This window comes from Dermacentor silvarum, chromosome 8, assembly GCF_013339745.2.
Source record: "Dermacentor silvarum isolate Dsil-2018 chromosome 8, BIME_Dsil_1.4, whole genome shotgun sequence".
Classification (NCBI taxonomy): Eukaryota; Metazoa; Arthropoda; class Arachnida; order Ixodida; family Ixodidae; genus Dermacentor; species Dermacentor silvarum.
Window position 1 is genome coordinate 163,291,556 of NC_051161.1, and position 26,074 is coordinate 163,317,629.

Genomic DNA, 26,074 nt, shown 5'->3' on the forward strand with positions numbered 1-26,074 from the left:
TAGCGCCTTTAATTATTCTTGCACCCTTGGAATGTGCCATCTGATCGTTCTCATTCAGTCTACTGGCATCAACACAGCGGCCACTGGTGAAAGTGCGGGAGAACACACGAACATACATTGGGACATCTTCCCTCATCTGCTTTAAAGGGCGTTCTCCAAATCGCTTAAGAAATGCAAGCAATCACACTGCTAGCACAGGAAGGGCGAGTGAACACAATTTATTATGGTATTACCTAAGCTGTCACTAATTTCACTTGAAATGTTTGTTAAATTTAATGTAGAATCTACATATGCAATTTCATTGAGCAGCCTCTTCAAAACAATTCCTGCAATAATGTTTATAGTTCCTCTCACTATGTTTGTTTTTATGCCCCGGGTACAGTGTTGTAGTTGCATATTTTGTGTACATATCACTTTTATAAGTCATAATAAAATTTAGTATGTCTTTAACATTGTAGCTGACTTGTGCTGTTATGTTTCATTGCAAGCTGCAATAATTTGAAAGAATGTGTAGGCCTCCCCACTTATCTACCAAGCGCACCTAGAGGGAAGTCTTGAGCGCTACACCTCAGTGCTACCTCTGGTGCTACCAAGTGAAGAGCAAATGCATATACAGGGTGTCCCAGCTAACTTTAGTCAGAATTTTAAAATATGTCGATGCATTCTAACGCGACCAAACCCATGTTGCTTACCATTGTATGGCGTAAGTCACTATTTTTTGTATTCTGCTTAATTGCATAATTAGTTAAGATTAATTAACGAACTTCTGAAGCAACGAAGTTAGGAAAGAATGGTTGTTTGCAAAACGTCCAATTAAACAGTTTGTAACTTCCTATTAAGTATTAGTATTTTACCGCTTACTGCAGATGCCCTCAAAATACAAAAAAATACCATGTGACATGCCCCCTTGTGCGCCGTGATTGCAGTGCTCCCAAACGCTCCGCGTACAAACGATAGCATTTAGCGGGGTGTTGAAGCTTAAAAGGCGACAGGGCATCGACGCAGGCGTTGGCTGCACAATTTATGGCAGCAACCGTGATCGCTTGCGCTGCGATAACGCTTGCCCTGTCGCGTTTTAAGCGGCAGCACACTCTGCTGAATGTTATGTTCGTTTGTACGCGGAACGTTTGGTAGCACTGCAATCATGGCGCGCAAGCGAGCATGTCACGTGGTTTTTTTTTTTATTTCGCGGGCATCTGTAGTAAGAGGAAAAAAACCAATACTTAATAAATAGAAAGATAGAAACTGTTTAATGGGATGGTTTCTAGACCGCTCTACAACTTAATAATTTGAATTTTGTTTGCTTCGTTGGTTATTTAATATCAGCTAATTATGCAATTGATCCGAATAGAAAAGACAGTGTGATTTACTGCAAACAATAGTCCGCAACATGCATTTGGTGACCTCGTCCTAGTGTGCAGCAGCATATTTTTAACTCTGGCTAAAGTTAGCTGGGACACCCTGTATATGCCAGCGATAGTATGTGGGCAAGCCTTTCTGCTGAAGCCACTGCATTTGCATTCAAAACATTTTAACTACCAGCGTAGTGCAGGATACGTGTCCACTTCGACAAAATAGAGCACTAGTGCAAATATCTGGGCGTACTTGTCGAGGGCAACATGTGTGTCTACATTAAAAACATTTAAAGTAGCAGCATGTACGACAGTTCCATTGCAAGAGGCACAGGATAATGTGAAGTGGTGCGCTCCCAAGCTGTTCATCAATGAATTCTGCCTGGACTGTGTGCCAAATACTTTGGATGTGAAGGTTGGTATTCTATCAGCCATCGTCATGTTCCTCGGCCACCTTTTATATATGGCGGGCTCCGGCGCGTGTGTCTCGTGCCTCGTGCTGCGAGGTGCGAGGTTATAAAAAAAGGGAAATAACCCTATTGAAAATTTGCCCGATGCTGGGCATGATGGAATCCATCATCCATCATCACGGTGGATTATGGTAATGAGCATGCTGGGCAGTGGGCATGCTGGGTGATGGGTGGAATGCCGGGTGATGGGTGGAATGCCGGGTGATGGGTGGAATGCCGGGTGATGGGTGGAATGCCGGGTGATGGGTGGAATGCCGGGTGATGGGTGGAATGCCGGGTGATAGGTGCAATGCCGGGCGATGGGTGGAATGCTGGGCGATGGGTGGAATGCTGGGTATAACAGTGGGCACATCAGGTCAAATGCAAGTTGTGTAATGAATCGAAGGAGCAGCCATTGCACTTAGGAAGCTCATGATGGGCTATCTTCATGCGTTCTTGAGTCTTGCAAAGTGTGCAGTCTGTATCTACATGTGGCCAAGTATGCCGCTACATTTTCATGCCATAAGGAATCAATGTGTAGCACCATAATATGTTCCATATCTTCACACTTTATTGAAAAAATGCAATAGGTTAAGGCGATTCACGTCTTCCATACTCGCTTGCCCTCGCGCCCGCTTCTGTGGAGAAGCTCCAAAGGTGCTTCGTTACAGAAGCAAGGTGGTACTCTGGAGGTGGTGCTGGTGGCCCCATCGGATGTTCCCCGATGTACTTCTCCAGGCAGTCTAAAAGAGTGCAATAAATATAGAAATAAATTGTTATTGAAACCATTTGTAGTAATAAGTGAATGTAGGAAATCTGCTGCAAAAGATTCAACAAGTTTCAAATAATACAATGCAGCATATATTACACACAAATATGCTACCCAGCGCACATGGCCGAGCAGATTTATTTTCAGTGAGAATGTATGCACATGCATCACACTATTTTGCTGAGTCGCATGGGTTTTAGTAGGTGTTTTCCAAAGCTACGCCTCTTCTCATCAGGAGTTTGGCTTTACTACAAAGTTTAGTCAAACGGCAGCTGCATTCGAAGCACCGTCAGGCAGATTTATTGCTTCCGATTTCGCATAATTTGTCTGCTCTTCAACCACCCAAATTTCTCTCAGATTTCGAGAGCCACAACTTGGCTAGACTGTCTCTAACGCAAGGTTGGCTTAACGGGCGTGTTGGTAAAGTTTCATCTTTGGTTAGCAGCGCGACGATCTACATGGAAGCGAGAGAAGGGATAGGAAAGAGCACTGACTTACAATTTTATTGTGCACGTAATCAAGGTTTAAATACCACGCTAAGGCACAAAAGAAAAAACAGAAAGGTAGCACGTATTCAGGACTCGGCTTCCAACATACAATATGCAAATCATGTGGTTAAATATTGCACTTCTTTATCGCACAGTGACAATGAAGGGGCACTGACACAGCGCTCCCCAGATTTGTGAATTTCGAGCACTTCAATAATTTCTCTGGTATGTTTGTTTGTGTTGCGACTGATAATTTGTGCGCTATCAAATAAGGGTTTGCAACGGTGGTCTCTGCAATGAATATCCAGATGACCAGAAACGGAGTTGAAAACATGATTATTATGCTCCTTTAATTGTTCATTGAGACAGCGTACCATCTGACTAATGTATTCGCGGCCGCAGGAAAGAGGAATGTTGTAAACAACACGTACAGCGCACGTGACAAAGCGGTTATTATGGTTGGTTCTGCAGCAACTTTTTTTTTCTTTCTTTAGGATTACAGTTGACCTGCCTGCATAAACATGACAACTTATGTGGTGCCGAAAACACAACATCGACACCAGCACGCCGACCAACTTCTTGAGAGTATGGGACAACGTGTGGATGTAAGGGATGACGGTGACTCTCTTCCTGGAAGTGGCAGAATCTGGGTTGCTAGCTTTTCCTTGCTTTTGCAAGCTTCCGGCTGCTGATGCAGCAGACTGCCCGGGTCGCCCGATTGCTCGTCTCCGGGCCTGTCTCCCGAAACTGGTTTTCATTAAGTGGTGACAGGACATTGAAAAGGAATTGGTGAAGCATAGGCAAACGATTTCTTGCTTGATGAGCATTGAATGGGCTGAGTTAAAAGGTAAAAGAGCTTTGCAAGCTCTGGGTTCATACATCCAGCACAGCTGGTGGTTCCTAAAAATGAGTCTGAGGTCTAAAAACCTAATCGAGTCGGCAAATGGCAGCTCATGGTTTAAGACAAATGGATGAAGACATTCTTTAAACAGCGATAAAGCATCACGGCAGCTAGTTTCGACAGTGTCGGCGTGAGTATCTAAATGAACTAAAAAATTATCTACAAACCTAAAAACATGCCACGAAAGACAGAAGGCGTTTGGAAAGCGCACGGCGGGAAGACGTATCTACAAAGGGGCGGGGTTTGCATTGGTTCATGCATAGCGCCCATGCTGAGTGACATCTTGCTAGCCACTCACGGCTGTGCACTTTCCAAACTCCTTGCGTCTTTCGTGGAAAAAGTTTAGGTTTGTAGATGATTTTTTTGGTTCTTTTAGATACTGACCCCGACACTGTCGAAACTAGCTACTGTGATGCTTTATCGCTGTTTAAAGAATGTCTTCATACATTTGTGTTAACCCATGAGCTGCCAGTTGCCGACTCGATTAGGTTTTTAGACCTGACTCATTTTTAGGAACAACCAACTGTGCTGGATGTATGAACCCAGAGCTTGCAAAGCTCTTTTACCTTTTAACTCAGCCCATTCAAAGCTCAGCAAGGAATCGTTAGCCTATGCTTCACTAATTCCCTTTCAAAGTCCTGTCACCACTTAATGGAAACCAGTTTCGGGAAACAGGCCCGGAGACTTGAGCAATCGGGCGACCCAGGCAGTCTGCTGGCGTCAGTAGCCGGAAGCTTGCAAAAGCAATAAAAAGCTAGCAACTCAGATTCTGCCATGTCCAGGAAGAAAGTCAGCGTCATCCCTTACATCCACACGTCCCATAATATCAAGAAAGTTGGTCGGCATGTTGGTGACGATGCGTTTTTGGCACCACATAAGCTGTCACGCATAGGTCAACTGTAATCCTTAAGAAAAAAAAATTGCTGCAGAACCAACCATATTAACCGCTTTGTCACGTGCGCTGTAGGTGTTGTTTACAACATTCCTCTTTCCTGCGGCCGCGAATACATTGGTCAGACGGGACGCTGTCTCAATGAACGATTAAAGGATCATAATAATCACGTTTTCAACTCTGTTTCTGGTCATCTTGGTATTCATTGCAGAGACCACCGTTGCAAACCCTTATTTGATAGCGCATAAATTATCAGTCGCAACAAAAACAAACATACTAGAGAAATTATTGAAGCGCTCGAAATTCATAAATCTGAGGAGCGCTGTGTCAGTGCCCCTTCATTGTCACTGTGCGATAAAGAAGTGCAATATTTAACCACATGATTTGCATATCGTATGTTGGAAGCCGAGTCCTGAATACGTGCTACCTTTCTGTTTTTTCTTTTGTGCCTTAGCGTGGTATTTAAACCTTGGTTATGTGCGCAATAAAATTGTTGTAAGTCAGCACTCTTTCCTATCCCTTCTCTCGCTTCCATGTAGATCGTCGCGCTGCTAACCTAAGATGTCTCCAACGAATGCAGGAGACCTGCAAGGTGCTAGTTCTGTCATCTGCTACCGTTAGCCGCAGTCTGTATTTCATGCAGTGGGCGAGGAAGCGGGTCGTAACTTTAGCATTAGCCAAGTAGGCATAAAATTTTTTGAATGTACAAGCCGTAGTCATGGCTGGTTTCCATGCTTTATTTAGCTGCAATGATGGCAACCAATGTTTTAGTGTTCTTTTGAAACCCCATATAGCTTCCTTGCTAAGCTAGCCTACATCTTCAATGTAAAAAAGCCTAAGGAAGCATCTTAATATACAGAGCAATCTCTTATGCTCGTTTGTTCCTAAAAACCTTTTTAGCAACAAACGGTATTTGCAGCAGACTGTTGGCAGTACAACAGTTACTGGCACTTCATTCATAAAGCAATTGAAACTGCGCAGAAAAACTAGGCGTTACAGCCACAATATGTTGTCATCCGTTCTAATCCAGGCTGGCCGCGAGTTCTAGAACAATGCATGATGCCTAGCACCTTGATTTTTTTAGGGCACTGATGACAGGCATGAAAATTTATAGGAAGCTGCACACAGGTCAAGCTCAACTATCCATGTCATAGCGTAAATGTCAATAATGTGCGAGGTGTTTATTTTGTGTAGTAATTCTTTCCTCATCTTTATGCTCAAATAAGGCACATGTTGCCAGCTGACTTTCTTGATTGCTTGTCATTGAAACCGATTATAGGGGAAACTGCAGACAGTTTTCGCAAGAAACCAATATCTTGATATTATCCTATGCTGCTTTGACAGTGCATATATACGGCTTAAGAAAAAGACACATGTATAGGCACTCGCATCATTCTTGCTTTGGCATTTCTTTCCATTGTGTGTACATCAACGTTAACTTATCCAGATAACTTTCAGATATACAGTCAAGTTTCTTATATGAGGTGAATGTTCCCTTACTCTTCACAGCAGCCACTTTCTCTGGTGTTGCCAGAAGCTTCCCAGATGCATCAGAGATAGTCCGGCTGACCGGCCCAGTCAGGCTTCTTTCCCCAGCTTGTGTTGGTGTCCACAGGTGCTGTGCCAGACCTAATGCGCACTTGGCTTCGGAGGTACACTTTAGTATGTAATGCCACTTGTTGAGTGGCATCACAAATCCCACACCAATCTGCACCTGCAACAGATAGAAAGTATTTTTTTACCAGTAATCGTAACCCTAAAACACACTTGCATAAAACAATATTGTATAGGTTAGGTCCTTTGATTTCTGATAAAATCCCATAATTTCCCATTTCTGCACCTGGAAAAAGCGTTATAAAAATCGGGTTAAACCCACTCTTACCACGAAATTAACCTTTCCTGTAAAGGATATTAAACTAATAAAATTTCCCCACCTTGTGGGCAGCAAGCAGTCATATTTTATACAGTTTAATCTTGCAATAAGGAAATTGATGGAGAAAGCAAAAAATTGGTTCAAATAGGCGCAGTACCATGCAGAGAACAGTGCAAAAACAAGTGCCATCGTGGCCTCCGAGATTGTAAGCAGTGTCACACTCAGAACAGAGCACACGTGACCTGAGGGAGCCATGTGCGCCAGTTTCCAAAGGCCAATACCATTATACACTGCACGGCCTCGTTCTGAAGAACACTGGAGAAATGCCTTGAAAGCATGATTACTCTTGCACGGTTGAAAAAGAGTGAATTTCCTTGCGATTTCTGAAATCCACGTGCAGCACTCACTCATCTTCGCAGTTAAATCATCGTCATGACTAAACTGGTGCAGAGGATGCGCCAAGTCCCGTCGCAATTGCAAACTTCAGAACTTGGTGTGCACCCTCCTTTTACTGCGATCGGATTTGACATGTTTGTTTTAACAGTACGGTGCTATTGAGTATGTTCATTATATGTGGACGCAGTTTGAACAGGCATGGTCAGAAAATAATAAACGCAATAAAATGCGGTCATTTTAAACCAATAATTCGTTATATCTGCGATTGTTATAAGCGAGAACTGTAGTGCACATGAACGTAAGCTGCAAGAATTTTTTGACAAAGCGCTCCAGTAATAGCACAAGTAAAGGCATTTGATAAACCGCTGATAAGCCATCACTGTTTCTCACTCCTTCGCTACACTCGTTACTCGTGCCCTCATACTACACTACAAAGTGCAGCTAAAGCTACGAATTGCATTGCACGGCAGAAATAAGGTTCCTCCATTGTCTGCCCCTAATCACTCTCCCCATTAAGATAGCTTAATGGAACCTTCACAAACGCTTCAGTGTTGCACAATGGGCGACCCCCTCCGGCATTCTCAGAACATAAAATTGGGCTCTTGTCATGTCGGTTCTGTCCTTCCTCAATGATTGACTGGTCGACAGCTTTTGCTCCTAACGCCGAGGTCACCTGGAGCACCCTGTTGGCATCGTGATGCACGGAGGCAGTGCCAGAAAGGCCAGGGGAGCAGTACATAAGTTTTTTTTTATTTGTGGCATTCCCACAGCACATAGCACTGCCGCATTCACCAGACTATGGTCATGGCATTCTCTACATAATGCGCACATTTCTTTGAAATATCAACTGTCAGATGTTATGTTTAGGGGCCCTTTAAGAAATTTTCTTCATTTATATCAAGGCCGTCATGTTCACCAACGCTTTCTAAATAAACCTTCAGTTTAGACAGCAACAATTTTGTGTTGTTTCCTTAGTCCTTGATTTTCTGTGCTGTCCACAATGCATCATTTCCAATCAATGTCTTTGTGTATCACTGTTCAAACACCATATTTTTTTTGATAAACTGACCTGCAATACATCTTCAATGTAAAGTAGCCTAAGGAAGTGTCTCAAAATAAAACAAAGCAATCTGTTATGCTCGTTTATTTCTAATAAACATATTCTTGCAGCAAATGGAAATTGTGGGAGACTGTTTGTGGGTGCTAAAAAAAGAGTTACGGACAGTTATATTTACAAAGAAATTGAAATTGCACAGAAAGGAAAAGGCTAGTTACAGTCACACTGTGTAGTCATCTGCTCTAATCCAAGCTGGAGGCGAGTGCTGAAACTTTGTATGATGCCTCAGTGCCTTGCTTTTTTTTGGCGTCGACAACAGGCATAATTTATCGCAGGCTTATCACGACAAATACAGATATCCATTTTATAACTGACATGCCACTAATGTGCAAGGTGCTTTCTTTGTGTAGTAATTCTTTCTTCATTTCTATTCTCAAATAAAATGAAATCGCTGCAAGTAAGCCAAAAGTACTGATAGGACACATGTCACAAATTTCAATAAGACAGATGTGCTTAGAAATCGCATGGCTCTGAATGTTGCAGATTATAACAAATAGATCACCACCGTCACCACATTGGAAAGACAGTGGTTTAAATAGCTTCTTTTCAGACCACACAATTTGCCAAGCTGTGTCAGAACCAAATTAATTTTACTCAGAAACATTTTTTCAAGAGCATTAGGATGAATGCTGCAGCATGGAAAACGATGATCGAACATGTCAAGTCTGCATTACACTTTTCAAGGAACATAAGGTGCTGAAAATCTCACTTGTCTTTAAGACAATAAACAGTAGGCACTAGCATCAATCATTGTTTGGCATTTCTTTTTGCTGTGTCAACGCTACTCATCCAGATTACTTTCTGATATACAGTAGTGAATGTAAATCATTCAGGTAACTCAGGTAAAATTCAGGTAACTGTTCACTTACTCTTCACAGCAGCCACTTTCTCCGGTGTTGCCGCAAGCTTTCTGGTTGAATCCAAACTGTGCGGTCAGGCGCGGTGTGTATGATCAGGCGCGGTGTTCTGGCGGCGATCCGCTCGATCCCAGAAAACGCATCTCTTTAGCAATGGGGGTAAAGTTCGTGGCAAGACTGTCAGCAGTAGTGATTGCACTTACGGGCAAATTACAGTGCAAAGTACGAGTCCGCCGTAACAGTGACGGTGTTAACCGACGCATGCAAATTATCAACCAATCTGCGTATCGCACTCCCTCCACGTCACGTCGCTTGCAGCCGTCGCTAGCACGTATATGTGGTTTCACCTGTGGTGTCACCAGCAAAGCAACCGGCTTGAGCGTTATCGATCTCTTTGGCATTGCTTGTCGACGTCGTGTGCATATCGTGCGACAAGGGTGAATCGCGCCCATTTCCATGACAAGAATGCAGGGGACGCAAACAGCAGTTAGCGGCGTCACGAGTTCATTATTGAAGCTTTTAGCTTCGGCGCTTCGGCATAGTCAATTAGTTGACATTTTCGTTAACGGGCACAGGGAATTTACACATCTTCCACCAGTTCAGAAGTCATTAAGTTTCTCATTGTCTGTCGTGTTTTTTGCGAGAAAGTACCCAGATGCATTAGTAATTAATTTAATGAGAATATCCCAGACTCATGGAGTGGCAACAATTAGGTGATTTTCTCGAATACAGTATCACTGTATTCGAGAATCTCGTGCGTACGTTCCAGCAATCAATAGCTTAATTGAAATACGGAAACATATCTTGTTATTACATTCACCGTGATCACTAGAGCAAAAGCTACCAAGCGCATACGTACATATATATACCGGGTGTTCAAAATTAAACTTTAAGGAATTTTTAAAAACGGCCTGCGGCAGGTAGCATAATTCTTATCGCTGAGCTCGGTTGTTCGAAGAGGCGGACATTAGCAGCACGAGAAATCGAAACACATATTCAACTAATTAATAAAAATTGACTAATGAACTTCTTAGTTAATTACTTTACGGCACATATTGCAATTTACGAATTGTAACCAGTGAGTTTGCAGGACACGTCCACTTGAAATGAATTTCCAGGATGACACCAGTTTCAAGATATTTCCCAAACTGTGGGACGAAATACATGGGCGTTCCAGTTACTTGTGTGCTTCCATGTATAAAACAGCATTTTGGTAAAAAAGTAAGTAGAATAACAGTGCATTTTTACAGCGAGTTCGATGGCGCATCTCCAAACTGGTGTCATTCTGGAAATTAATTCCAAGTGGATACGCCTGACAAGCTCACCGGCTACAATTTGTAAATGGCAATATATTGTCGTAAAGTAATTCACTAAGAAGTTCATTAGTGAAATTTCGTTAATGATAGTTAAATATGTGTTTCCATTTCTCGTGCTACTAATGTCTGCCTCATCGAATAACCCAGCTCAATGATAAGAATTATGCTACCTGCCACAGCATATTTTCTAACAATTCCATAAAACATAAAAATGAACACGCTGTGTAGCATTTGGGAATATGTAAATATACTTAATCTTGCAAAAGTGCAAGAACGTTCCCAGCTGTTTGGCAGAGAAGGCAGTCGTGAAAGAAACTTGACTTTCCTGATGCACACTCTTCTCAATCATACGCTAATCAGATTGAGTTTCAAGACCATTCCACAGGCAGTTTCCCTTGAGAAACAACCTAATGTTTATGTAGTAAAGAAAGAGGATGCAAGCACCCTTCGAGTAAAAACCAGGCATCACTCTCAAAATTTGGACGCTGGCAAGAACATTGAGCTTAACATGATGAAGTTCCAAAGAAGGTGTGACTGAACAAGTTCAATCTAACTGATGGTAGAAAATAAACCACTTCCAATGTTGATTTAACTGCTTAAAGTGTAACACCGATACTTGAACAGAAGATTTGAATTTTTTGTGCAACTATATGTCCGCTCTTCGAGTAGACTAGATCATGAACTGGAATTGTTCGATTTGCCACAGGCAACCAAAACATTTATATCTTAATCATTGTTATCTCCAAACTGGTGTCATCCTGATAATTCGTGGATCCGCCTTGCAAACTCAACGGCTAGAATTTGTAAATTGGAATATGGGACAATCGGCAATTAGTTAGAAACCTAATTAGTGATTTTTTCTTAATTGTATTGTTGATTATGAATTTATTTTTTTGCAAGTAACGTCCGCCTCTTCGAGTGGACCAGCTCATTAACTAGAATTGTGCTATCTACCACAGGCAACCTTTAAACATTTTTGAAAGTGTTCGCTGAAGCACCTAGTATATAGTCACCCATTGTCCTCCCACCATCCACCCAGTACACCCATCATTCACCCAGCACGCACACCATTCACCCACCATCCAACCAGTACACCCATCATTCACCCATCATTTGCACAGGTCGCCCAGTATGTATTCCACCGTCCACCCAGTACACCCACCATTGAGACGAGTCACCCAGTAGGTATTCCACCGTCTACCCAGCATCTACCCAGCACCATCTATATCGCCCACCATCCACCCAGCATACCCACGATGAATTCCATCATGCCCAGCAACTTATCCAGCATGCCCAGCACGTTTCCCGGCATGCCCAGCATAAAACTAATGATGGGCAATGCTGGGATTTTCAATAGGGAAAAGCTGCTTCTGCACCTGCCATCGGTCCGAACGGTTCTCAGATCTTCCGCTCGCTGACACACATTGTTGTAGTGGAACCTAACCTCGGTCGCTATAACGTGGTGACCCGGACGTGATCGTACAGCCAGCACCCCGTCATGGACGATGCCACCAACGAGAGAACAACGACCAGCGCAGAGGGCTTCGCCACGATGGAGTTTTACCTGCCGTCCTTTTGGCGACAAAATTCTGCAACCTGATTTACTCAGATGGAGGCCATCTTCGACCTTCGGCACATTACCCCGCAGCGCGCGTGGTTTCTCCATGGTGTCTCGGTACTCTCCACAGACAGAGGTGGTTGAGGAGTTTCAAGAAGTTGTGGACTCACCCCACGACACCACACCCTATTACTACTTCAAATCGACGATGCATGATCGCAAGTCCGTGTCTGCGCACAGGCGGCTTCAGCAGCTTCTCAACGAACAGGAGCTCGTCGACCGTCGGAACTTCTATGTCGTATGCGGCGGCTTCTGAGTGACTAGGCTGGACGCAAACAGGATGCTGCTGCGTGAACTGTTCCTTCAGCGCCTGCCGCAGAATCGGGTGGTCGCCTTGCCTGCCACACAAGAAGACATGTTCCTCGACAATCATGCCGGGATGGCCAACCACATCGCTGACAATTCAGTAAGCTGCAAAAGGGGTGAGTGCAAACCTCATTTTTGCCAAGTCCCATGTGGCTCCACTGAAGACAATATCTCTGCCGCGACATGAGCCGATGGCTGCGTTAATTGGGACTCAAATGGCTGCTAACCTTCAAAGTGTAATAGGCCAGCCTGTACCAGTGTGCCTGTGGTCAGACTCCACCATAACACTCTTTTGGATAAAGAGCACAGCTAAAGAATGGAAGCCATTCGTAGAGAACCGCGTGAGGGAAATACAAAGCTTCAGCAGTCCGGAGAAATGGAGGCATTGTCCAGGAAACGGTAACCCCGCTGATTGCCTAACAGGGGTATGAGGGCGAATTCCCTGCCTGAAAGCGCACTGTGGTAGAACGGACCAAATGGGTTGGTCGAGACGCCGGACGTAGGACCGGTAAGGAACGAGTCAGCGATGTGGAGCAACAACGACGGTTCCGCTGTAGCACCTCGAAGATCGGCAGTCTCACCTTCAGTAAAAGACCTGAGTGCCGTTCGGAACGATGGCAGAAGCAGAAGAAGCTTTCTTGTTCTTTCTATTTTCTTAACCTTGCAGCACGAGACACGCGCCGGAGTTCGCCGTATACAGACTCGACAGGGGAACAGCGCGAAAAGACTAAGGACGAGAAGGGTAACACACATCAGCTCTGATGTGCGTTCCTGTTCTTGTCCTTCGTCTTTTCGCACTGTTCCTCTGTCGAGTATGTACCGACTAGCCCAAGCCTCTAGTTTCACTTCGCCCTTCAAAAAATGTGCAACGTACGTAGCTGGACAGAACCAAGGTAATGTTTGCCGTCGCTTAGGTATACTCAGATTATATTATATTTAGATTATATTCAGATTATATACGCAGCAGTCTGATTTAACAAAACTGACCGAATGGTGTGACATATGGCCAGATGGAAATCAACATAACCAAACCTAAACACGTAAAATTTGCTCCTTTTACTCCAGTTACCTTTGTCCAGTATAAAATACGTGGTATTACTGTTGACAAAGCATCTTCAATCAAATACGTTGGTGTCTTGCTTACTTCCAATCTAAGCTGGAATACCCACATTGAACACATTACCACAAAAGCATGTAAAAAAACTTGGTTACCTAAAACGGCACTTATACCTTGCGAACACAGATACCAGGCTTCACGCATACAGTTATCTTATCAGGCCCTCTTCAGAATATGCGTCCATAATTTGGCACCCCCGTCATTTAAATCACACGAACCTACTTGAATCAATTCAAAATAAAGCTGCGCGGTTCATCTCGTCTTCATACTCTCGCTATCAAAGTGTGTCAGCCTTAAAGAAATCACTAAATCTCTCTTCTCTTGACATGCGCAGGAAATTAACACGGTTGTACGTCGTTCTTCCATAGCCTTTTCCACAGCAACATCCCATTTGCCTGAGCTCATATTCTTCCCGCTGCTCACATATCGACGCGCTCAGACCATGTTCATAAAGTAAAACCTATATTTGCCAGGACTAATATTTATCAAAATTCGCCTCTAGTTTTATCTATTGCCGAATGGAACTCACTCCCTTCAAACATTGTCTCTTACGGAATCATCATCATTTCACGCAGCACTACTAACCTTCTTAGAGTGTGTCAACCTGTCATACCCCACGTATTATGCTTGGATATTTACTTGAACATGTTTTTATGTGCTTAGTATTGTATAATTGTTTCCGTTTTATCCGATATGTACTTGCGAAACATCTTATCTGTATCTGTAGTCCTCTTCGCGTTTTCAGTTCTCTTGCGTTTTTTTACGCTACCAGATATTGTATAAACATCGTTTTTGTTGTTATTTTCGTTTCTTTGTATCTGTGCCACGTTTTGATAACTTTACTGTACCTAATAGCTTGCCATATTATTTATATTCTACACAGTGCACGTCCATTTGACCTTTCCCATCCCCCCCTATGTAATGCCCTAACGGGCCTTTAGGGTACTTAAATAAATAAATAAATGAATAAATAAATAAATATTTAGCGTTCCGCTTAATTATATAATTGTTCTTCATTAATTAATCAAATTTTTAGTTACAGTTAAGTCTCAGTGTGTTAAGTGCCAAAATACACGCTAACTGGCTCGAGTGGCCAGTCGCGCGGCAGTTCTGAGTGTGTTCGGGGGCTTCTATCACATTCGGAAAAACGCTTTTGAGTAGCACGTATTGAGCAACACAAAGCTGTATCGGGAGGTTTTCATGTTGCTCTACAATTTTTTCTTTGACACTTATCTAATTATAATAATCGAGAAGTTGAAAAATTAATGAAGACTAATTATCTAATTAGGTGGAATTCAAAAAAAAATAATCTGAATATCTCCAAGCGGCGACAAACAATGCCTTGGTTCTGTCCAGCTACGTGGCATTTGCATATTTAAAGCTTGGGCCATGTTACGTGAAGCACCCTGTATAAAAAGCGGCTGCGGAAGGTGACGATGGCTGCTAGAGGGCGAACTGGTAAAGCGTTTGCTCGGAGTTACATGTACAAAAGCTTCTTGTCAGTCAGAGTGCTTTTTTTACTTTAGGAAACAGGAGATGTGTGTAAAGTGTAACATGGCAGTGTACAAACGTATTCACTGGTTTGCAGATGATTCATTGCGACCGTATGCTTGTTTTTTTTTTCAGAGTGATACATATGTGCCTCTTGTACAATGCTTTTCATATAAACCAAGAATTACTTCCTTGGTTACTTGAATGAAGCTTCTAGTGCAATAGTTTTAATTTCCAGGTTTATGATAGTTTCTAATATGAGGCTTATACATCCATGTCTCGTGTACTAAAATGCTAAGATTATTTTATTTATGTAGCATTACTCAGTCTCGTCGTACACTGCAAACTATGGTGCACACTTGTGACACTGATTCCCCGTTTGAGTATTCTATACTATTTTTACTTGATTGTTGCTTTGTGGTTTTGTGGTTCTTTTAATTTACACCATCACATTATTTGACGTATCCCAAAGGCAGTATTGTTCATTTTAACATGTTCCCAGTGTTTGTTTTTGATACTGTGCGGCGTTATTCCTTTTTGTGTTCTTTTCAAGCTTCTAGAATATTGGTAACATTGCTTGTGGGCAGCTACCATGCGATTAAATCTCGCATTTCTCAATCAGCTTCTTGCAGTTGCTGTGATATCAATCTCTAAATAACTCTAGTATGTTATCTGACTGCATGGGCTGTTTACTTTGCTAAATAAAAAACTTTACGAATTTTGTTTGTATATTCTAGGCATTGTTTATCAGTTTCTACTTCATTAAGAATTGTATCTGTGAACTTTAGTCATTGTTGGGGTACTTTTAATTCAATTTACTTTGTATTTCTTATACATTTTGCTGAAATCTTGCACTTTTTCAATAAACTTTTGCTTTGTCGTACTGTCCTCATTCCATGTGCACTTGTCGCAAAAGCCCTGGCCTGGACCCTCGTCCAGACGCGCCAATTTTTCTTAGCGGGATTTCATTCCCATTTTGGTTGTAAACATCATTGCTGCATACCAAAGACAGTATTCTAGATTTATTTTCGTGGACATGTTCATTTTCATGTGACTTGGTAGAGGTATGCGTCGGCGTCGATAGGCAACAGAGCTTGGTACTGCTACAGGAGCTCTTTTGCACTCGACACCGATGCTTCGACTGATGTGAAACCCGCGAGTATTAGCTTCAGATTATCGTGAACCTTTCAAGACCATTTCTAGACCAGCTTTTTGATAACACTTTAAAAACGTTTTGAAATTGCATATGAAAAGCTTTGGCAAAGGGTTTGTTTCTTTCCCAATCCTATTTCTAGACGAGCTTTCCGAATACGTCTTAAAGACATGTTATAGATCGTCGCAGAAAAGTAATTAAGCCAGACATTAGCCGACATATACGACATTTTACCGACGAAGTTGTCTCACTGATGTCTTCTTGAAACCGTTTTTATCGTCTTAAATAAACGCTACGAAAACGTTATGTATCTCTTTTGCGCTACCTGGGTCGTACCAGCTTCGCGCTAATTTCAGTCACAATTTAAACAGGAAAACTAATGCAGCCCAATGAGAAAGAACACACGGGCACACACACATACAACTCATTGCATTCCATTTCATTTATCTTCGGGGCCGTTCAGGCGTTATAGAAAGGAGTAGATGACCACAAAAAGTAAACTAATAGCGAGAACAATAACACAAGTGGTTCAGTAGAGGTAATGACAAATTGTCGACCTAAACATTGTGAGATGTTGTATGGAGACGATGGAGACGGGAAGGTGATTCCAGTCCCTGTTAGTACTGGGAGCAAACGACTCAGAATAAAGGTTAGTTTTTGATACTGAAAGATCAATTCTGTGTCTACACACAGCTAGAAGTGACTAGAAATGATTATTTGAGATTTGCATTGGCATAATATATTTTGTGAAATACACATAAACGAGAAATTCACGTGTACGCAGACAGGTCAAGAGGGCTTAATGCTTTTTTCTAGTTGTGAAGCGCTTGCAGTCAGGGATTAATTTGCTACGGTAGACATAGCAGAGCGGCTCCGAACAGGCTCTGTTAAGGACGTAAAGGTGTGAGTGTACGCGTCCCGGACAGAGCTTGACGCGTTTAGGGTGCACAAGAGTCTTGTAAAATAGTTTTATTGACATAGGAGCAAGGTAAAGGTTACGATAAAGAAAGTCAAGTGTTCCGTTAGCATTATTCATAACATGATCAATATGCGTCCACGAGGAAACATTAGCTGTGATATACACCCGAGATAATTGTACGTACCACGTTCAAACAGTGGCCTTTAAGAATATGGATATGTGGTTTAGTTGGGTAAGTAATGCGTGTATTTCGCATGACTTTGCATTTGTTACTGATTAGCTTCTTTAACCAAGTATTGCACTAGCTGGAAATGTCATCAAGGTCAGACGTAAGGGTAGATCTATTGGTGGTGTTAGAAATTTATCTGTACATAACGAAATCACAAGCAAAAAGCATCATGCAAGAAAAACCGAGTTTGATGTACATTTTTTGAGTGGGCATGTTGGAGCAGCAAGGACGCAGCCGGCCATAAACCCGTTCTTTTTCTTGGTACAGTTCCCTGCACTCGCATCAGGATGGACCAGCTGCCCGGACAAATGCCCGACTGAGACTAGCCGAGTCGCTGTGGCGCTTTGGGCTCTGCGCTGCGCAGCTACCTCGCCGGACCAACTTCACGCAGCTAGAAGGGCGTAATCGATATCCGATGCATTGTCAGATACCTAATGTCGTGCTTCGGAGTCTAATTTTCGATGCGCGATACGGGAAATGTTCATCTACGCACGAGTTCTGCCTCCTCATATTGATACTTCACTGACGTAAGTGCCATCACCCATACCCGACTCTTTAAAACGCCAGCGGCTTGCTGAACCTTCCAGTGGGCATGCTGGAGCAGCGGGGTGCAGACGGCCATAAACCCGTTCCTTTTCTTGGTGCAGGTTGGTTAAGCTCCTTTTTATTGTAAAAAAATCGAACAATGTGTTTCTACTGCTCCTACCATGCTCCAGTGTTCTTTACACCATTACTTCTGATTGTTTCAATGTTATTAAACTACTAATATTGTGTGGGGACATCGAAGAAAACCCCGGACCTGATGACCTGAATTTACAACCGGAGTTAGCTAGCAGTTGTTGTTAAACTATCGTTGCTCATGTTGACTTGCGTCATGAAGAACTAAGGATAATCTTGACAACGTCAAAAAAAGTCAACCCGCCCTAGAACTGTGTCTGACATTAACACTAGACTTGCCATTGTATATGACCACGTCAATAATTTAGATGAGTGCCAATCTAATGTCCTGCAACAAGTAGTTGCGGACACAGTTCGCGAAGAAAGGGTCGAGCATCAGAGCAGGCTAGGCAATTTTGAAGACCACGCACTTAGGAAGAACCTAATTTTTTACGGTCTTGCTGACTCGTCAAGTGAAATAAAGCTCTTGTACGCAGTAACTTAGGTATGCAGTTATCGTCTGACAGTATATGTCGAGCTTATAAATCGGGAGCATGCGTAGCTGCTAAATGTCAACCAATAATTATAAGATTTACAAGCTTTAACACAAAAGATGCTATATTTTCTAATAAGGGCGAACCTAAAGGATCAGGTGCAAGCATTTCTGCAGACTTTTTGCAAGACAACCCGTAATTGCCGAAAGAAACTTACCGAGTATGGAGAGGCAAGCGGACAGCCGTTTTCCTTGCGACACAATAGGATGTTCATAAACAAAAAATGCTTCATGTATTTGTCGCAAATAGATACTGTGTACGAAATTGCCCAGATTGCAGATCGTTCTCAGCTTTCGTCAATTGCTTCTACGTCACGGCAGGATAATCCACCAAAGAGATAGCACAAGTCTTCTAAGAGGGGCGTGTCTACCATAGGCAACATATCTTTTGTCTTTACAAACATTAGAAGTGTCACTCACAAACGAGATAATTTGTCTTCTATCGTTGATGATTGTGCCGCAGATGTGGTTGTACGGACAGAAGCTTGGCTTTCAAGTAAAATCGCTGACAATGAAATTGTACACTGTCACAATGATTATAAATTCTTTAGATCTGATCGAAGCGGAAGAACTGGCGGTGGGGTGCTTATTGCAGTATCAACGCGTCATTTCTGTCAAGTTATTCCAGTCATATATCCACTAGAAATTGTGCGCACATGCCTTCGTTTGGACGTCACGAAGTAATTATTTGTGCCTGTTACCGCGCACCTCAGTCTTGTTCTACGTTCTGTGATTCTTTACATGACGCTTTGAATAACATCCTAGTACGGTACCAAAATTCTCCTCTTCTAGTTTTAGGCAATTCTAATTTCCCATATATTTTGTGGGATAGCAACCATGGCTTTATTGTACGCATACTAATGAAAGCTCTAATTTTGTTAATCTCTGTCATGATTTCAATTTAACCAAATTAGTAAAAAAACTACGCGAGTTACTGCTACCTCATCAACCGTGCTAGATTTAGTCCTTACTTCAGTCCCAGATGTGTTTTCAGCATTTACATATTCGCCTGGGCTAAGCCACCATTGTACCCTTCACTTGCTTTGCAGATTTCCTTTCGAGCGAGCACCACAGCACACCAAAATCATAAGAGATTATGTTATAGCGAATACCGCCGCTATTGACGCCGAAATGCAATCTTTTTACGAATCGTTCCTGCGTTTCTAGACGTATAATAGTGTAGAAGAGAACTGGGCAATTTATGTAACAAGAATGCTTTCGCTTATAGAGAAATATGTGCCTTTGCGTAAAATTCATTCCAAGTTTCGCTCTCTTTGGTTCACTCCGCTGCTCAGCCATCTAAGAAACAAGAAAAAAAAGAATTTACAGTAAAGCAGTATCAAGTGATAAAGCTGAGGTCTGGGCAGCTTATCAAACTGCGTCTCTGATTACAAGCGTGAACTTGAAGCAGCCAAGCGCAACTTTCTTTTCAATCACTCTTCCTTCGCTGCTTCGAAATAAACCGCGTAAATTTTGTTAAGTGGTTAGTGGTAAGCTGAAACAAGATATCCAACTATTTAATGAGACGGGGAACGTCATAGCATCTGATATGTGCTGTGTTGCTCTGCATAACATATTTAAATGTTCGTTTTCGGATGATCAATCTTTTTCATCACCCGTATTTAATAACCCCTTGTTTCCCATGATGGATCCCATAATCATTGACTGGGTTGGATTAAGAAAACTCATAGAGCATCTAAAGGTATTTACACCTGACCCTGATAAAATAACTGCTCAGTTTTTGAAATCCACTGTAACCCACTCATCAATTTTATCTAAACTTTTCAAGCAGTCCTTAGAATGCGGTGTGCTGCCAAACGACTGGAAAGTGAGGAAGGTGGTGCCCATTCCAAAACAAGGTAACCCTTCATGCGGTATAAACTACAGACCCATTTCGTTAACCAGCATTCCCGGGAAACTTCTGGAACACAATTTTCTCTAATCTCGTACTTTTCCTTGAATCTAACATCTTTTTTATTAAATATCAGCATGGTTTCCGAAAAAAGTTTTCATGTCAGACACAACTAGATGTTTACTAATGACCTGTTCTCTTCTCAAGACCGAGGTTCTTGCATCGATTGTATCTTTTTAGACTTTGAAAAAGCCTTTGACACAGTATGCCATTGTCTCCTTCTTCTGAAACTAAGCAGATGTAACATTTAGCACTATTTATTTAAGTGGATTGAATGCTTTCTCGACAAACAAACTCAGTTCGTATCTGCTAACAAATTCCGTTTCACCAACCTGTTTCGTAGCTTCTGGCGTGCCACAAGGCTCAGTCCTTGGGCCTATTTTATTTGTTATTTATATTAACGATATGCCGGAGAAATTGACGTCTAACATCCGTCTTTATGCTGATGACTGTGGTATTTATCGTGAAATACCTAACCCAGATGATTCATTTTTACTTCAATCTGACCGTAACACAATTACTTCATGGTGTCCACAGTGGTTAATGAAATTAAGCGTCAACAAATGTAAAATGATGACATTTTCTCGCGGTAGTGCTGTCTCTACATCCTCATACAAAATTAACAACTCTATTCTGTCCTCTGTCAGTTCTTATAAATATTTTGGTGTTCCCATTACTAGAAATCTGTCATGGCAAACTCACGTTCAATACGTGATAAACTCTGCCAACCGAACACTAGGTTTTTTATGTCGCAATTTTTCTCGCGCGCCCTCTTCCCTAAAACTTACATTATATAAAACACTAGTAAGGTCTAAACAAGAGTATGCTTCATCAATTTGGGGTCCCTCTACAGTACAGCTAACGTACTTCAAGCCATTCAGAGCCGCTCTGAACGTTTCATTGTATGCAATTATTCCCACAGTGCTACTGTATCCGCCATACAAACTACCCTTCGTCTGCCAGACCTATCATCAAGAAGGAAACTCGCCCGATTATCACTGTTTCATAAAATGTATTGTACTAATCCAGAATTTAAAAAAAGACCTTTTTATATCACCTTCTTAAATTTAATCGTGAATCGAAGTCAACGTTATGATACAAGTACCAAGTTGCCACACAAACATTTTATTCAATTCATATCTGCGCAAGACAACATCGGAATGGAACCACCTCACCGCTTCGGTCGCCAGCAATCCGGTTTAATCCTCCTTTCAGACTGCTGAATCTAACATTGTATAATGATTCACCATTCGTCTCTGTAACGCCATCAGACATTGAGTGTACTTTAAATACATAAATAAAATAAATAAATAAATAAGGGAGAGAAGAGGTCCTAGCCCAGATCCCTGGGGTCAGAGAGCCCAGGAGCGCTGGAGTCATGCTCGTCAGTTGTTACTTAGTGTGTCTGGTTGCTTAGAAAACACTTGATCCATTGAACCATATTGACATCTAGGTTTAGCTTAGTAATCTTGAAACGTGGTAGCAGGTGAGAGACAGTGTGGAATGCTATAGCAAAATCAATAAATATGCAGTGTACAAAAGATGAATGACCCAAGATAGCGAGTACATTAATAGTAAAGACTACCGTCAGAACCTCGCGAGAGCGATGTTTTCGAAAATGGAGCTTGTTCGCTGTTTAAAAATAAATTGATTAAAAAAATTAGCAAGGCAGGAGTAAAAAATGGGCTGCAGATCCGACGAGTTGGAATCTATATACAGCGAGGCTTTGCGTCAGTGCACAAACGGTCGAAACACGAGTTTTTGTTAATTGAATGTCAGCACATAGTGATATGGAAGTCTTTTTTCCGGCATTGTAAAGAGGCTTATAATGGCGCCGCGGATTCGTGATGGCGAGCTTTCTGGTTGTTTTTTTCTTCCGCCTCCATTCATCCATCCGCCTCCGCACATCCGCCCGGAGGCGGATGTGTGGAGACGGATGAACGGATGGTTGCTATGATAGTCCCCTTTGAAACGGGGTTGTGGGTTGCACAACCAAGTTCTTGTTATTATTGCCTAATGTCCTACCTAGATTTTTGAGAAAACACACAAATACAAAGAATTCACAGCATCACCCTTTTTGAACCATTACTGGGGACTCCGTTTTGGTACGCCTGCGTTGTTTGTCGTCTCCCTACTTTTCTGCCACCAAACCTCCCATCGCCTCTTAGTAATCTCTATTGTAGACATATCTACATTCACCCTGCTATGCCTGAACCCAAGGGCTTCAAGGAAGTCAGAGGAGAATAAACTGGCAGCTGGGTAGATATCTTCACATTCCAATAAAATATGCTACATCGTTTCCCTAGCTTTACAGCAGCAAATACATGCGTCTTTGTCCTTGGTGTACCTCGCTTTATGGCTACACGTGCTAAGGTACCCTCATCTCGCCTCGAAAAGTAAGGAGCTTCCCTTTGAGTTATCATAAGATGTTCCTTTCCTGATTTCGTTTTCTTTTGAGGTAGTTAGTCATAGCAGGTTTCTTTTCCATTCCTTCTACCCCTGAGATTGTCTCAGCCTCTCTCACTTTGCGTTTGACGTTCTTTGTTGCCGTGTTGCTGACCATACCGGTAGTATAATTGCTGGTAAGCTCCCTAGTTCTTTTGCTGCACTATGAGTCAATGTGTTTCCTGTATAAATATCTGAACACTCTCGCACCCCATTTACTTTCTTCCATATTCCTTAGCCGTTCTTCAATTTTACTCCGAGCCTCCCTTACATCAAAACTTGTCCAGCCAATATCAACCTCAACTGCTTCATTCAGGTGATGATGATGATAATTTAATGTCAGCTGCTTTGAAACGGGGTGGTGACACATTGTCACCTAGCCTGTTTGATTTACCGAGGTATGCTACAGATGTTTTTTTATCTAGCATTTTCGTGTACATAAACTTAAACTTTTTTTTCTCGAATTCTACGTTGTACCGCTACCTATGATTGTAACAGATCCGGTCGTATCACATTCTTCCCTGCTTTTCTTCCACCAATGCAATGCTCTAGACGTCTCTTGCTTATCTCAACTGCTGGTCGGTTGATGCTTCCGTCCAGTTTAAATCCAAGCCCTTCTAGGAGGTGTACGTCACCAACGGTTCTCACTGGGTGAATCCCTTCTCATTCATTAGGATGTGCTGAGTGGTCTCCGGATTTTTTCTGCAGCATACACATGCCATATCTAGTTCCGAATATTTGCTCCGGTATGTTTTTGTCCTCAGGCAACGGGCTCGTATAGCAAGGCACTGGCGTTTGTCTTATAGTACATATTCTGCCTTCTACTTTCTTTCTCATTCTTGTAAGAAATTGAGCATAATTCTTGTAAAGAATGTTGCACGGAGACGAGGTGCCGACGCGGATGATGATGATGACAGTATGGCATCCCCTTTAAAACGGGCGGTGGCTAATGATCACCAAGCCTGTTTGATTTAATCAGGTATGCTGTACATGTTTTTTTTATGTAGTGTACTGAAGGCACTGGCCACGGTGCCAGTGAAAGTAGAAGATGATGACGATAAGCGCTTGCTCGCTGGCTTCGCCATAGTACCGACTGACTTCGTCCGGCCTACAGCCAGGCCCCGGAAACTCTCAAGTTCACCAAATGGCCACAGAGGGCGAAAAATCAACCGCGGCGCGTTCCAGCATAAGCGCGAAAGTGGAGCTACTGTAATTTGGTCGAATACTTTAGTTTGTATTTTTTTCTGCTAGGGGCGCTCAACACGACTCAATATTTGAGCTATTAATGTACATATAATAACCGACAAACACAATTACAGTGTCATTTTTTTACAAAATAAGGAGTCTATTGTTTTTATTGGACTTATGTTATTAAAGTCCGTGCTTTGTTACTTGAATAAAGGTTTTGAGGCCTCACTGACATGTGATTAGCGGCAGCCCAGTGGTATCGATTGCAGTCCGTGCCGTTTATCGATTCAAATTGTACGGTGGTTATATTTGCGAACGGGGTGGTCGTTTCCTTTGAGCAGCATCACGCAGGTTCATTTTAATTCGATATCAATAATACCTCAGCCAGTTTATGCGTCCAACATTCGATAGCTGCCACCAAGCGAACGTGTTTAAAGACGGTGAACTTTCTCAGCTGCGGCGTTTCACTGGTGGCTGCATGCACGGCTTCCGCCGTTTGTGATCTGCCGCGTTTGGCCGCGTTGCGTCTGGTTGCTCGAAAAAAAAGTGCTGGCCAGCACGAAAATTCATCGCTGGAACCGAGCACAGTCTGCTTGAAGACTACCCACGAAAGCGGATTAACCTTGCAGCCCCTGGGCTTGTGCGCCGGTGAGTAAAAAAGCAGTGCTTCGCCTTTTCAACTTTGAATTTCATTGCATGCGAGGCGGATAAAGCAGATTCCTGTCGTCATTTCTTAAAAGTAGAAAATAGTAATAATTCTAAAGCTATTGCCCTTCCAGAGCAATTCAAACGAGGCTCTTGCTACTTTGCCAAGTTGCTAAAATTGCTAACATGAGTGCAGCATAAATAATACAGTTTTGGCTGTTTCTGCATAAATGATACACCGCGATAAATTCACTGCACATTAGTGACAAGTGTACTTCCGGTGATACAGTTAGATTACCTGCATTTGAGACATAATAAAATGACTGTGTTTATTACTAGTATCTGGCAGAAACAAATGTCATTTAATCGAGACTTGACTAAGCACAGCCCACACAAGGACACCACTGAAAGAAATGCACACTCAGAACAGTGTTTGTGCGTTTTTCTTTCATGAAGCATTTCGTGCACTGTTCTCTGTCATACATGAATCACAAACTCACGCACACTTCCAGCATAGTAATTGATGCTCTTTTTTCTTTCGACTCCAGCCTCCAAGACGCTGCTCATATCTGGACTCAACCCTTTGGACTCCATTGTATCTGGACATAGAAGTCAACCGTGAACGTGTCTCCACTGGAAGTAACATCAAGGGCCAGAATCCTCACAGGGTATGTTTCTGAACACTTCAACTAGAACCGTGATTTTTCTTCATTTATGGGACTAACTTTTGTTTCACCATTTTTGCTTGCATGTGTGTCATGGCTTTGTCATTTCTCTTTTCAGGAAGACGGACAAAAGAGATTATTGGTCTGCAAGCTGCCCACGCTAAGCCACAAGATGCTCAACTGTCACCACAATGACAACAGGTCCTCTTGAACTACGTGCCTCACTATGAAATGTTTGGAAGTTTACCAGATAGAGAGGTTTGAGCCCTATTAGGAAAACAGCAGTCTACAGTTCTGTATCATACTGAGCCGGAATGAGAAATTTGACATACAAGCTTAGTTGCTTTTAAGGGCACTTTATGACAATTGGAGAAGTAACATGTTGAGTCCCAACTTGTTTCTTTTGCAGTCATTATAGCCATGACGACCAGAACAGAAACAATGTAGCAAGCTCCTACTTGCTAATGCACAAACTCTGTCATCTGCTCTTTGCAAATCAATTTGACGGGCATTAGTACCACGAAGTATCACATGCTCCCTCACAACGATAATTTGTTACATGAAAATGCAAAGAATTTTAAAATGATCAAAAGCGCTTAATGCAATTTCAAGGAAATGACACTTAATGATGAGTGAAACTCATTTTATTTTTTGCTTAAAGTACCCTCAGGGCCACACGTATTAAAGAGGAGAGTGGTTACAAAGTAGTAGAGTAAAACAAACAAGTGCAGTGAGTTCTTGTAACATAATGATTCTCCTGATTATA

At 42.3% G+C, this 26,074-nt stretch overlaps 1 long non-coding RNA gene across 1 annotated transcript; it reads right to left on the reverse strand.

Annotated features, from left to right (window-relative positions):
- Positions 1-2,349: 2,349 nt before the first annotated feature.
- On the reverse strand, positions 2,350-9,171 carry LOC119462897 (uncharacterized). Its single transcript, XR_005194277.2, has 3 exons — positions 9,107-9,171; positions 6,352-6,565; positions 2,350-2,544 (listed from the first exon to the last, which is right to left on the reverse strand). It is a non-coding gene; the product is annotated as an uncharacterized LOC119462897 (long non-coding RNA).
- Positions 9,172-26,074: the final 16,903 nt, after the last annotated feature.